Source organism: Neophocaena asiaeorientalis, unplaced genomic scaffold (genome assembly GCF_003031525.2).
Source record: "Neophocaena asiaeorientalis asiaeorientalis breed wild unplaced genomic scaffold, Neophocaena_asiaeorientalis_V1.1 scaffold357, whole genome shotgun sequence".
Taxonomy (NCBI): domain Eukaryota; kingdom Metazoa; phylum Chordata; class Mammalia; order Artiodactyla; family Phocoenidae; genus Neophocaena; species Neophocaena asiaeorientalis.
This window is the reverse complement of record NW_020173270.1, coordinates 4,860,593-4,870,739: the sequence shown is the minus strand read 5'-3', so window position 1 is coordinate 4,870,739 and position 10,147 is coordinate 4,860,593. Positions and strand designations below refer to the sequence as shown.

At 43.5% G+C, this 10,147-nt stretch overlaps 1 protein-coding gene across 2 annotated transcripts in view; it reads left to right on the top strand.

The window, feature by feature from the left end:
- Positions 1-264: 264 nt before the first annotated feature.
- The window catches only part of CREB3L3 (cAMP responsive element binding protein 3 like 3), a 40,445-nt gene continuing 30,562 nt past the window's right edge, over positions 265-10,147 (top strand). The window contains exons 1-2 of one of the 2 annotated variants that reach the window (XM_024745687.1): positions 265-349; positions 7,821-7,884. The gene's annotated coding sequence lies outside the window, so the exon portion shown is untranslated. The remainder of the gene's footprint in view (positions 350-7,820; positions 7,885-10,147) is intronic. The other variant, XM_024745688.1, reaches the window with a different exon arrangement.

Sequence of the window (10,147 nt, the reverse complement as noted above, 5' to 3'; positions counted from 1 at the left end):
AGCCGGAGCCCAGGAGGCAGAGGGAAGGGAGGGGGAGCTACGAGATCGCGGGCCTCTCGCGATAACCAGCGCCCGGGAGCCGAGCCGGGCCCCGCCCCTCACCCCGACGCGTGCGCACCAGCCTGAGGCCACCTCCTCGAAGGGAAAAGGGGAGGATACCGACTCTAGGCGGCGCATGGAGCATGCGCACTCGCTCGTCTCCCACCGAGCGTGTGCGCATGTGCCTGGGGCGCCGGGAGGGCGTTCGGGAGAGGCAGGGCGAGAGCGAGGACGCGGTGGGCAGGTGTGCGTGAGGGAGACGTCAGACCGTTAGAGCCTTGCAGGTGCCGGACTGGGAATACATCACCCGGTAAAATCCTCAAAAGTTGTGGGAGGGGCTCCCCTGGTGGCGCAGTGGTTGAGAGTCCTCCTGTCGATGCAGTGTACACGGGTTCGTGCCCCGGTCCGGGAAGACCCCACATGCCGTGGAGCGGCTGGGCCTGTGAGCCATGGCCGTTTAAGTTGACCTCAGAGTCAAAGGCTTTTTGCCAATTATGGACACACACACACACACACACACACACACACACACACAATATAAATTACCATCATTCTTTCACGAAAGAGAGGTCATTTAAAAACTTGTTGTTGTTGTAAGTATATGTAACATAAAATTTACCATTTTACCATTTGTAAGTGCACAGCTCAGTGGCATTAAGTACATTCACACGGTTTGGCAACCATCCCCACCATCCGTCTCCAGAACTTTCTCATCCTCCCAAACTGAAACTCTGTCCCCATGAAACACTGACTCCCCATTCTACTCCCCCAGACTACCACTACTTTCTGCCTCTATGAATTCGACTCCTCTAGGGACCTCATATAAAGTGGAATCATACAATATTTGTCCTTTTGTGACTGTCTTATTTCACTCAACATAGTATCCTCAAGGTTCATCCATGTTGTGGCGTGTGTCAGAATTTCCTTCCTTTTTAAGGCTGAATAATATTCCTCTGTATGGTTGGACCATGTTTTGTTTATCCGTTTACCCACTGATGGACATTTGGGTGTTTCCACCTTTTAGCTGTGATGAATAGTGCTGCTATGAATATGGGTGTACCAATATCTGTTCATATTCCTGCTTGCAATTTTTTTGGATATCTACTTAGAAGCGGAATTGCTGGATTATATGGTGTTTCTATGTTTAATTATTTTGAGGGATCATACTGTTTTCCACAGCGGCTACACCATTTTATGAGAAAGGTCATTTTTAACACCAATTAAAAAAAAAAAAGGAGGCAGTATATGGCACTGAATAAAGGCACAGCCATTTAAATGGGAAAAAACTGGCTTCATGAAAAACTCACCACATTGCTTTTTTTGGCTCACATCTATGAGCACCTGTGTGCATTTCATGGTAGGGTGCATCTTCACGTGGGAAAAAACAGAGAGAGGAAGGTTCAGTCCACCTCTTCTAGGTTCAGCCCAGGTCCCCTGGTCCCCCTGGCTCAGCCCTGCCCACTTCCTGTCCAGCCTCCCTGCAGTCATTCTTTTAACAGTTAATTTGCAAGCCTTTTAGGTGCTAGACCCGCGCTGGGCACTGAGAGATACAATGTTTAAAAAAATAGCTACATAATCTAAATATACATAATTGCAAAATGTGACAATGGTCTAAAAATGCAAAGTTGTAACCATAGCTCTCCCCTGATGAAAACTGCTCCCAGACACTGCCTGCCCCTCCACTTTTACAATCTGAGCTGTGTTTGTTTTGCCTCTCACTGCTCCCAGTCGCTCATCCAAAATTCAGAAGAATGCTCATCTAGCCTCAAATAATGTCATGACCTTTCCCAGATCTGGGCGTTTCCAATATCTTTCTGTTCTGCAAAATGATTTCTCTATGATTTTATTTTATTTTAGGCTATATATACATATAGTCTTTTTTATTGAGCTGTAACTCACACGTAATAAACGCACAGTTCTTGAATGTTCAATTCCTTAAGCTTTTATAACTGTATACACCCATGAAACCATTCCCGGAAACAAGATGCAGAACATTTCCATCACTACAGAAAGTTTTCTCGGTGTCCTATTCAGTTAATCCCCCTTGCCCCAAGCAGCAGTGGTGTGCTGGTAAATGTTTAACGATGGGCTTGTGAAACGAGAGATTTAGAGAGAGATTTAGAGAGAGAGAGAGAGATTTAGAGAGAGAGAGAGAGAGGCTGCTTTGTAATTTGTAGTACTTGTCCTTTTCTGTGGTGTATATATTCCCACCGAGACTTATTTCCATCTACCATGAAGTTGGAAAGGATAGTAACAATAGGCACCTATGAGCCAAGACAAACTGGCTGCAGCCCCCTACTCCCCTACAGGCACCCTAGATTCTGATTTCTATCCCCAGAGATTAGTTTTGCATGTTCTAGAGCTTCGTGGAAATGGAATTGTACAGTATGTACTCTTGTGCCCAACTTCTTTTGCTCAGCAAAATATTTTGGCCATTCAACCATGTGATTGCATGTAACAGTAATTTGGTTTTTTCCTTGCTGTATGTATGATATTCCATCGTGTGTATCTGGGGGACTGCCCTTCATGTAGACCAATCAGTTAGTTCTTTTTTTTTTAATTGAAATATAGTCAATTTACAATGTTTCAGGTGTACAACAAAGTGATTCAGTTATGTATATATTATATATTTTTCAGATTCTTTTCCATTATAGGTTATTAAATGATATAGAATATAGTTCCCTGTACTATACAATAGGTCCTTGTTGTTTATTTTATGTATAGTGGTGTGTATCTGTCAATCACAAATTCCTAATTTATCTCCTCCCTTTCCCCTTTGGTAACCATAAGTTTGTTTTCTATGTCTGTGAGCCTGTTTCTGTGTTGTAAAGAGGTTCATTTGTATCATTATTTTTAGATTTCACATATATGTGACATATGATATTTGTCTTTGTCTGACTTAGTATAATAATAATCTCTAGGTCCATCCATGTTGCTGTAAATGGCATTATTTCATTTTTTTTTTTATGGCTGAGTTAAATTAGTTCTTGAGGAGGATCAAGGGATCAAATCTTTTCTAATGAGCAGAATTTTCTCCTCGATTCCTAGTTGGGGGCTCAGCATACATTAAATCTGATTCTCCCTGTTCCTTCCAGTTCCCTATTCCTTGGAATTCCCAATACACCCTGCTTGTTTCTGGCGTATGGCTCTCGCTGCATTCTGATTCGCTTCCCTGCTCTCTTATTCTATCTTCCCGTCTAGTTATGAACATTTTGAAGGCAAGGAAGATGTTGGATTTGTCTGTTTCTCTTCCAGTCCACCTCCTTGGATAGTGGAAGCCTCCGAATATATGCTACTTGAATTAATGAAATGGGTGCTCCTGTCCTTGGGAGGCGAACTTCCTGCTAATCACCTGATGCTCAGCCCTTGTTATAGAACATAAGCTTTTATTGTTGAGATTACAGCAGACTTGCCCTCCAGCCCCTTCTCTATCTTGACCACAGAGTACATTTTTCTCTGTAACCTCACCCTGTTACCTATCTCTCTGCTTATCATTGGTTCCAATCACATCTTTCTTGATACATCTGTTCCCTGGTCCCAGAGACTTGGATCTCTCTGAAATCTCCCCCTCCCCATGGAAATTAGTTTCTAATGGCTTTGTTGATAGATTCAATTCAAAGTGGTGTTTATCTTACTCAGGGACAATTTAGCATTAATATCACATGTGTACACTCGGCCTATCTTGGAATGCACCCTGAACTTTATCTCTCTCACCAGGGCAATGGATTAACTGGAAGAACGGCTGACCTGACCCCTTTGCATACTGCAGTTGAGCTCTATCTAGACTACCTACAACCCAGCAATTCTACCCCTAGGCATATGCCCTTCTATAACCAGGAGACACATACGCTAATGTTCTCTTTGGCAAAAATCTGGAAACAACACGAATATCCATTGATGGAAAAATATGTTCCAGTATAGTCCCCAAAGAAATATTAGGCAGCAGTAAACTCGCAAATGACAACAACGTAAAAAAGTCTTAGAAAGTTACAGAAGACTTTTGACGACACCATTTTTTTTTTTTTTTTTTAGATTTTATTTAATTTTGGCTGCATTGGATCTTTGTTGCTGTGTGCAGGCTTTCTCTAGTTGTGGTGAGCGGGGGCTACTCTTCGTTGCTGTGCGCAGGCTTCTCATTGTGGTGGCTTCTCTTGTTGCAGAGCACGGGCTCCAGGCACACAGGCTTCAGTAGCTGTGGCATATGGGCTCAGGAGTTGTGGCTCATGGGCTCTAGAACGCAGGCTCAGAAATTGAGGTGCATGGGCTTAGTTGCTCTGCAGCATGTGGGATCTTCCCGGACTAGGGCTCAAACCGGTGTCCCCTGAAAATGGCAGGCGGATTCTTAACTACTGCGCCACCAGGGAAGTCCCCATCACCTCAGTTTTTTTTAAAGGTAAAAGGTATTTATACTCAAAACATCACATCCTAATTATATTTTGCTATTTGTGCTTTTTAATTTGCTTTGATTTTCACCTATTTTCATTGTTTTTGTTATTTTATCTGTTTGGTGGAAATATGATGAGGAGGTACTTTCTGTACTTTTTTAACTTTGTGTCATTGACATCACATTGGCAGATTGAAATGGTCCCTAGTGGGAGTATTTACACCCTGGAAATTGGCAAATGATACAAATGAGGGCTTGATTTATTGTGTTTTTGATTGCATAGAATGAGTCAGAAAATATTTTGGTAAAGGATCGGTCAATATTTTCTGCTTTGTGGGCCCTACATCCCTATTGCATGTCTGTACGGAGAGAGCAGCCACAGACCACACTAACCAAATGGGCATGGCCAGGTGCCAATAAAACTTTATTTACATAAACAGGCAGAGGATCATAGCATGCCAACTCCTGGTTTAGGCTTTAAAAAGTGGTGGAGACATGCCGCGGAGCGGCTGGGCCCGTGAGCCATGGCCGCTGAGCCTGCGCGTCCAGAGCCTGTGCTCTGCAACGGGAGAGGCCACAGCAGTGAGAGGCCCGCGTACCGCAAAAAAAAACAAACACAAAAAAAGTGGTGGAGAAAAGTTAATAATGCAGATTAAATGTCAAAATGTATGTGTCTACTATTGTTAGGTTGTGACTAGCACACACACAGAAATGGAAAGATATTTTCCAGTATTCAAAAACCGTTATATGATTCACCAAAGAAGACATTCACATTATTGATGAACAAGTGAAATTCCAACATACATCTTCACTTTCATGTTACTTATTAACATAAATGGAAAATATTGCCAACGTTCATGTCAGACTACACTTGTTCCATTATTTGCCACCAGAGGTTGGCTATGGATACAAGAGTTTGGCAAAAATCAACCAAAACCTATTCTGAGATTCAAGTGGCTATGTAGAATTTATAATACGGTATTGTATATGTGATTATTATTTGTAAATTGTGTCCTACACCTCCTTTATATTGTTAACATTTAAAAGTATATATTAGGGGGCTTCCCTGGTGGCACAGTGGTTGAGAGTCCGCCTGCCGATGCAGGGGACATGGGTTCGAGCCCTGGTCAGGGAAGATCCCACATGCCGCAGAGCAACTAAGCCCATGCGCCATAACTACTGAACCTGCTCTCTAGAGCCCGGGAGCCACAACTACTGAGCCCACGTGCCACAACTATTGAAGCCCATGAGCCTAGATCCCGTGCTTCGCAACAAGAGAAGCCACCACAATGAGAAGCCCATGCACCATAACAAAGAGTAGCCCCCACTCGCCGCAACTAGAGAAAGCTCACGTGCATCAATGAAGACCCAAGGCAGCCAAAAAATATAAAATAAATAATAATAATAAACGTATATATTATATAATGCATGTATATTATATACGTGTAATGTATATTCGACATATAGAGATGTCTGCAGTGCATGTATATTATACACATGTATATTCGACATATAGAGATGTCTGCAGTGCATGTATATTATACACATGTAATGTATATTCAACATATAGAGATGTCTGCAATGCATGTAGTTATACATGTATAATATACATTAGATATACAGAGATATCTAAATTCCCTTTCAAGAGAGCCGGTTGTTAAACACAGACCAACACACCACTACTTTTATACATTGGGGAGCTGAAATATTCCTCCACCAAAACGGTGTGCATTCATTCAACTAACATTTATTGAGTGTCTACTCCCTGCCAGGCAGAAAGACCTACCCCAGGGGATATGGATATTCACTAATTACTTCATTCAACAGAAACGTCTGTGATCATTCCCTCCATCACCTTCGATCCAGATACTTAGCTATTCAGAGAGAGAAAGGGATGTGGGGTTGAGCAAAAACTCAGGAAGTAGCAAATAAGTGGACAAAAGCACAGAGGCCCATTTCTGTGATGCCATCCCTAGAGGGATTTTTTTGTGTTTTTTGCTTGTTTGTTTTTCTTTTCGTTTTGTTGGTGACCGCACCACCCGTGTCTTGAGGGATCTTTGTTCCCCAGCCAGGGATGGAACCTCAGACCTGGGCAGTGAAAGTGCAGAGTCCTAACCACTGGACTGCCAAGGAATTCCTATCTCTCTCTCTCTCTTTCTTTCTGTCTTTCTTTCTTTCTTCCTTCTTTTCTTCCTTTCTTTCTCTTTCTTCCTTCCTTCCTTTCTTTCTTTTCTTTCTCTTTTTCTTCCTTCCTTTCTTTCTTTCTTTCCCCTTCCTTCCCTCCTTCCTTCCTTTTTACCTCCTTTTATTATTTGATTATTTTTCTTGAGATATAATTGACATATAACATTATATTAGTTTCAGGTGTACAGCCTAATGATTTGGCTTATGTATATATTGAGAAACAATCACCACAACAAGACTAGTTAACATCCGTCACCACACATAGTTAACAAACACCTTTTTTTTTTCTTGTGATGAGAAATTTTAAGACCTCCTCTCTTTGCAACCTTCAAATATACAACACGGTACTATTACCTATAGTCACCATGCTGTACATTGTGTCCTCAGGACTCATTTTATAACTGGAAATTTGTACCTTTTGACACCTTTCACCCATTTCTCGCCCCTCCCATCCCCACCCCTAGAGGTGTTTTTCTTTTTTAATTATGTTGTATCATGTCCTGAACAATGGATGGGCAAGATGATATCTATTTTACAGCTGTGCAAAAAGGGTCCATGCAGATGAATAAGAATTAGGAGGAATGTGGAAAAGGAGTTTGACTTGGGGCAGGGGTGGTTAATAGGTGAAATTTACTTTTTGCTTTCCCTTTATTTATTTATTTCATAGCACTGTTATTTAGTAAGAAACAGATAAGCATTGTCTTTTAAAATTTATTATTATTTTTTTAATTGAGGCATCATGTATGTAATGCAAAATCCACCCTTCTAAAGTGTATGGGGACTTCCCTGGTGGTCCAGTGGTAAAGACTCCGTGCTTCCACTGCAGGGGACACGGGTTCGATCCCTGGCTGGGGAACTAAGATCCTACATGCTGCGTGGCAAGGCCAAAAAATTATAAAAAAATAAAATATAGTGCACGGATCAGTGGTTTTTAGTATATTCACTGTGTTGTGCAACCCTCACTGCTGTCTAGTTCCAGAACATTCCAGCGCCCCCAAAAGAAACCCCGTTCCCATTAGCCATTGCTCCCCAGCCCCCGTAAACTTGCTTTTCTGCCTCCAGTTTGCCCTCAGCTTCTGACTGTGCCCATAAATGTCTGCGGAAGGGATGAAGTCAAATGGAGTTTTGATGGGATGTCATAATCACTTCGATCAAAGTCCCAAACTCAAGGTTTCTAGAGTGAGCGATGACTTTATTTTTTCTTTTTTTACAGGGGCAATTAAAAATCTCCAGGGCTTGGCAAGATCAGATGGTTGGGTGCAGATTTCTCTCTCAAGGTCAGTACCTCAGGTGACCTTCAGTTTATGAAGGTGTTTCTTCATCAGTCTGATTTCTTTCTTCCTTCCTTCTTTCTTTTTTTTTCTTCCTTTTTTAAATATTTGTTTATTTATTTAGGCTGCGCCGGATCTTAGTTGCAGCATGCCGAATCTTCGTTGCAGAATGCAGGGTCCTTTAGTTGTGGCATGCAGACTGTTAGTTGCGGCATACATGCGGGATATAGTTCCCCGACCAGGGATCAAACCTGGGACCCCTGCACTGGGAGCGTGGAGTCTTACCCGCTGGACCACCAGGGAAGTCCCCGGCAGTCTGACTTCTGTTTCCTGTAAAGCATCAGAAACATTGTTCAGATAATTCAGCAAAAGAGGAGTCCCTCAGAAACGTGGGGCCTTGGAAAACTCATCTCACCCCTCTGGGTCTCAGTTTCCCCTTTGGCAACACCATTTCCTCCTTTGACACGAGAGCAGGGCTCTGCAAACTTTTTCTGTAAAGGACCAGATAATAAATGTTTTCAGTTCTGAGGGCCAGTCTCTGTCGCAAAAATATAGACAAATGGGTGTGGCCAGGCGACACTGACATTGGCATTTCATATCATTTTCAGTAACAGAAAATATTCTTAAAACTTTTTCTCAACCGGTTAAAGAGTGTAAAATGCATTCTTGAAGACAATACAACAGCAGGTGGTGAGCTGGCTTTGGCCCATGGGCTCTGGTTTGCCAACCCCTGATCTAGGGCATCAGGACATTGGTTACACTTCGAGGCATTTGGGGTATAAGACGTGGCATGTTCCTCATAACTAAGTTAAGGCAAATCATTCATTCATTCAACAGCCACAGCAGTTCAAATTTTTATTGAACCCCTACTCTGTTCCAAGCTCTCATGGAGCTCACAGTCTGATAGGGAGAAATAGGCCACAAACAAATAAAAAACCGTATGTCCCATTTCAGCAAGTGCCGCGGAAGAAAAATAGCGAATGCAAGAGAAGAGGAAACACAGAAGCTGGGAATAGGGCAAAAGTCACAGTTTTAGGGCTTCCCTGGTGGCGCAGTGGTTGAGAGTCCGCCTGCCGATGCAGGGGACACCGGTTCATGCCCTGGTAGTTTTTAAATAGGATGTCAGGGACTTCCCTGGGGGTGCAGTGGTTAAGAATCCGCGCTCCCAATGCAGGGGGCCCGCGGGTTTGATCCCTGGTCAGGGAACTACGTCCCACATGCATGCCGCGACTAAGGAGCCCGTGAGCCTCAACTAAGACCCGGCACAACCAAATAAATAAATAGGATGTCAGGGATGGTCTCACTGAGAAGGTGACATTTGGCAAAAGCAGAAAAAGTTGGGAGTGTGCTCCATCGAGATCTGGAAGAAGAGTTCTGAGGCAGACGACACAGCCAGTGCAAAGGTCCTGGGGCAGGACCGCACCTGGCGTGTTGGAGGGACAGCCAGGAGGCCCGGGTGCCTGGAGCAGAGTGAGACAGAGTGGATAAGACTGCTGATGGATGGATGTGGGGTGTGAGGGAAAGAGAAGACTCAAGGACAGCCCAACGTTTTGACCTTGAGCACTGGAAGGCTGGAGCTTCCGTTTGGTGAGACAGGAAGGGCAGCAGGAGGAGCATGTTTGGGGGAATGGCAGGTGCTCAATCAGCCACATTGAATTTGGGAGGCTTGTGAGACGCCTGCATGGAGACGGCAAAAGGCAGTTGGATATACAGGCCATTTGCCAACCTTCAGCAGTTAACCCTGAAAACAAGGTCAGACTTCTAGAAATGACAGGCGTAGCAGAAGCACTTGCTGCATTTTCGGTAGGGATTAAGCTAGTTTTTGTTTGTTTGTTTGTTTTGTTTTTGGCCATGCCCCACTGGCATGTTGGATCTTAGTTCCCGGAGGAGGGATCGAACCTGGACTCCCTGCAGTGGAAACACGGAGTCTTAACCACTGGACCGCCAGGGAAGTCCCTAAGCTAGTTCATTTTGAATCTAATAACTCACATCTGATATCTTGGAGAGGTGGTACTGGACTTTATAAATAATCACAGCTTTTGGGGGGGAAAAGGTCCAAGCATTATTCTAATATTTGAGAAGGAATGGGTAACGTCTTATGACATCAGGTAAATATTTGATGGGGAAAATGAATGAATAAATGAGTGATGAAGGAAGGAAGGCTCTGAAAAAGAGTGATTTGTCTTCCCAAAAGTCCCTGGCACAGCTGGCATGGATGTCCTCTCCCAGGAGGACTGTCTTCGTTTCTGACTGCCATGCTCCTGATGCT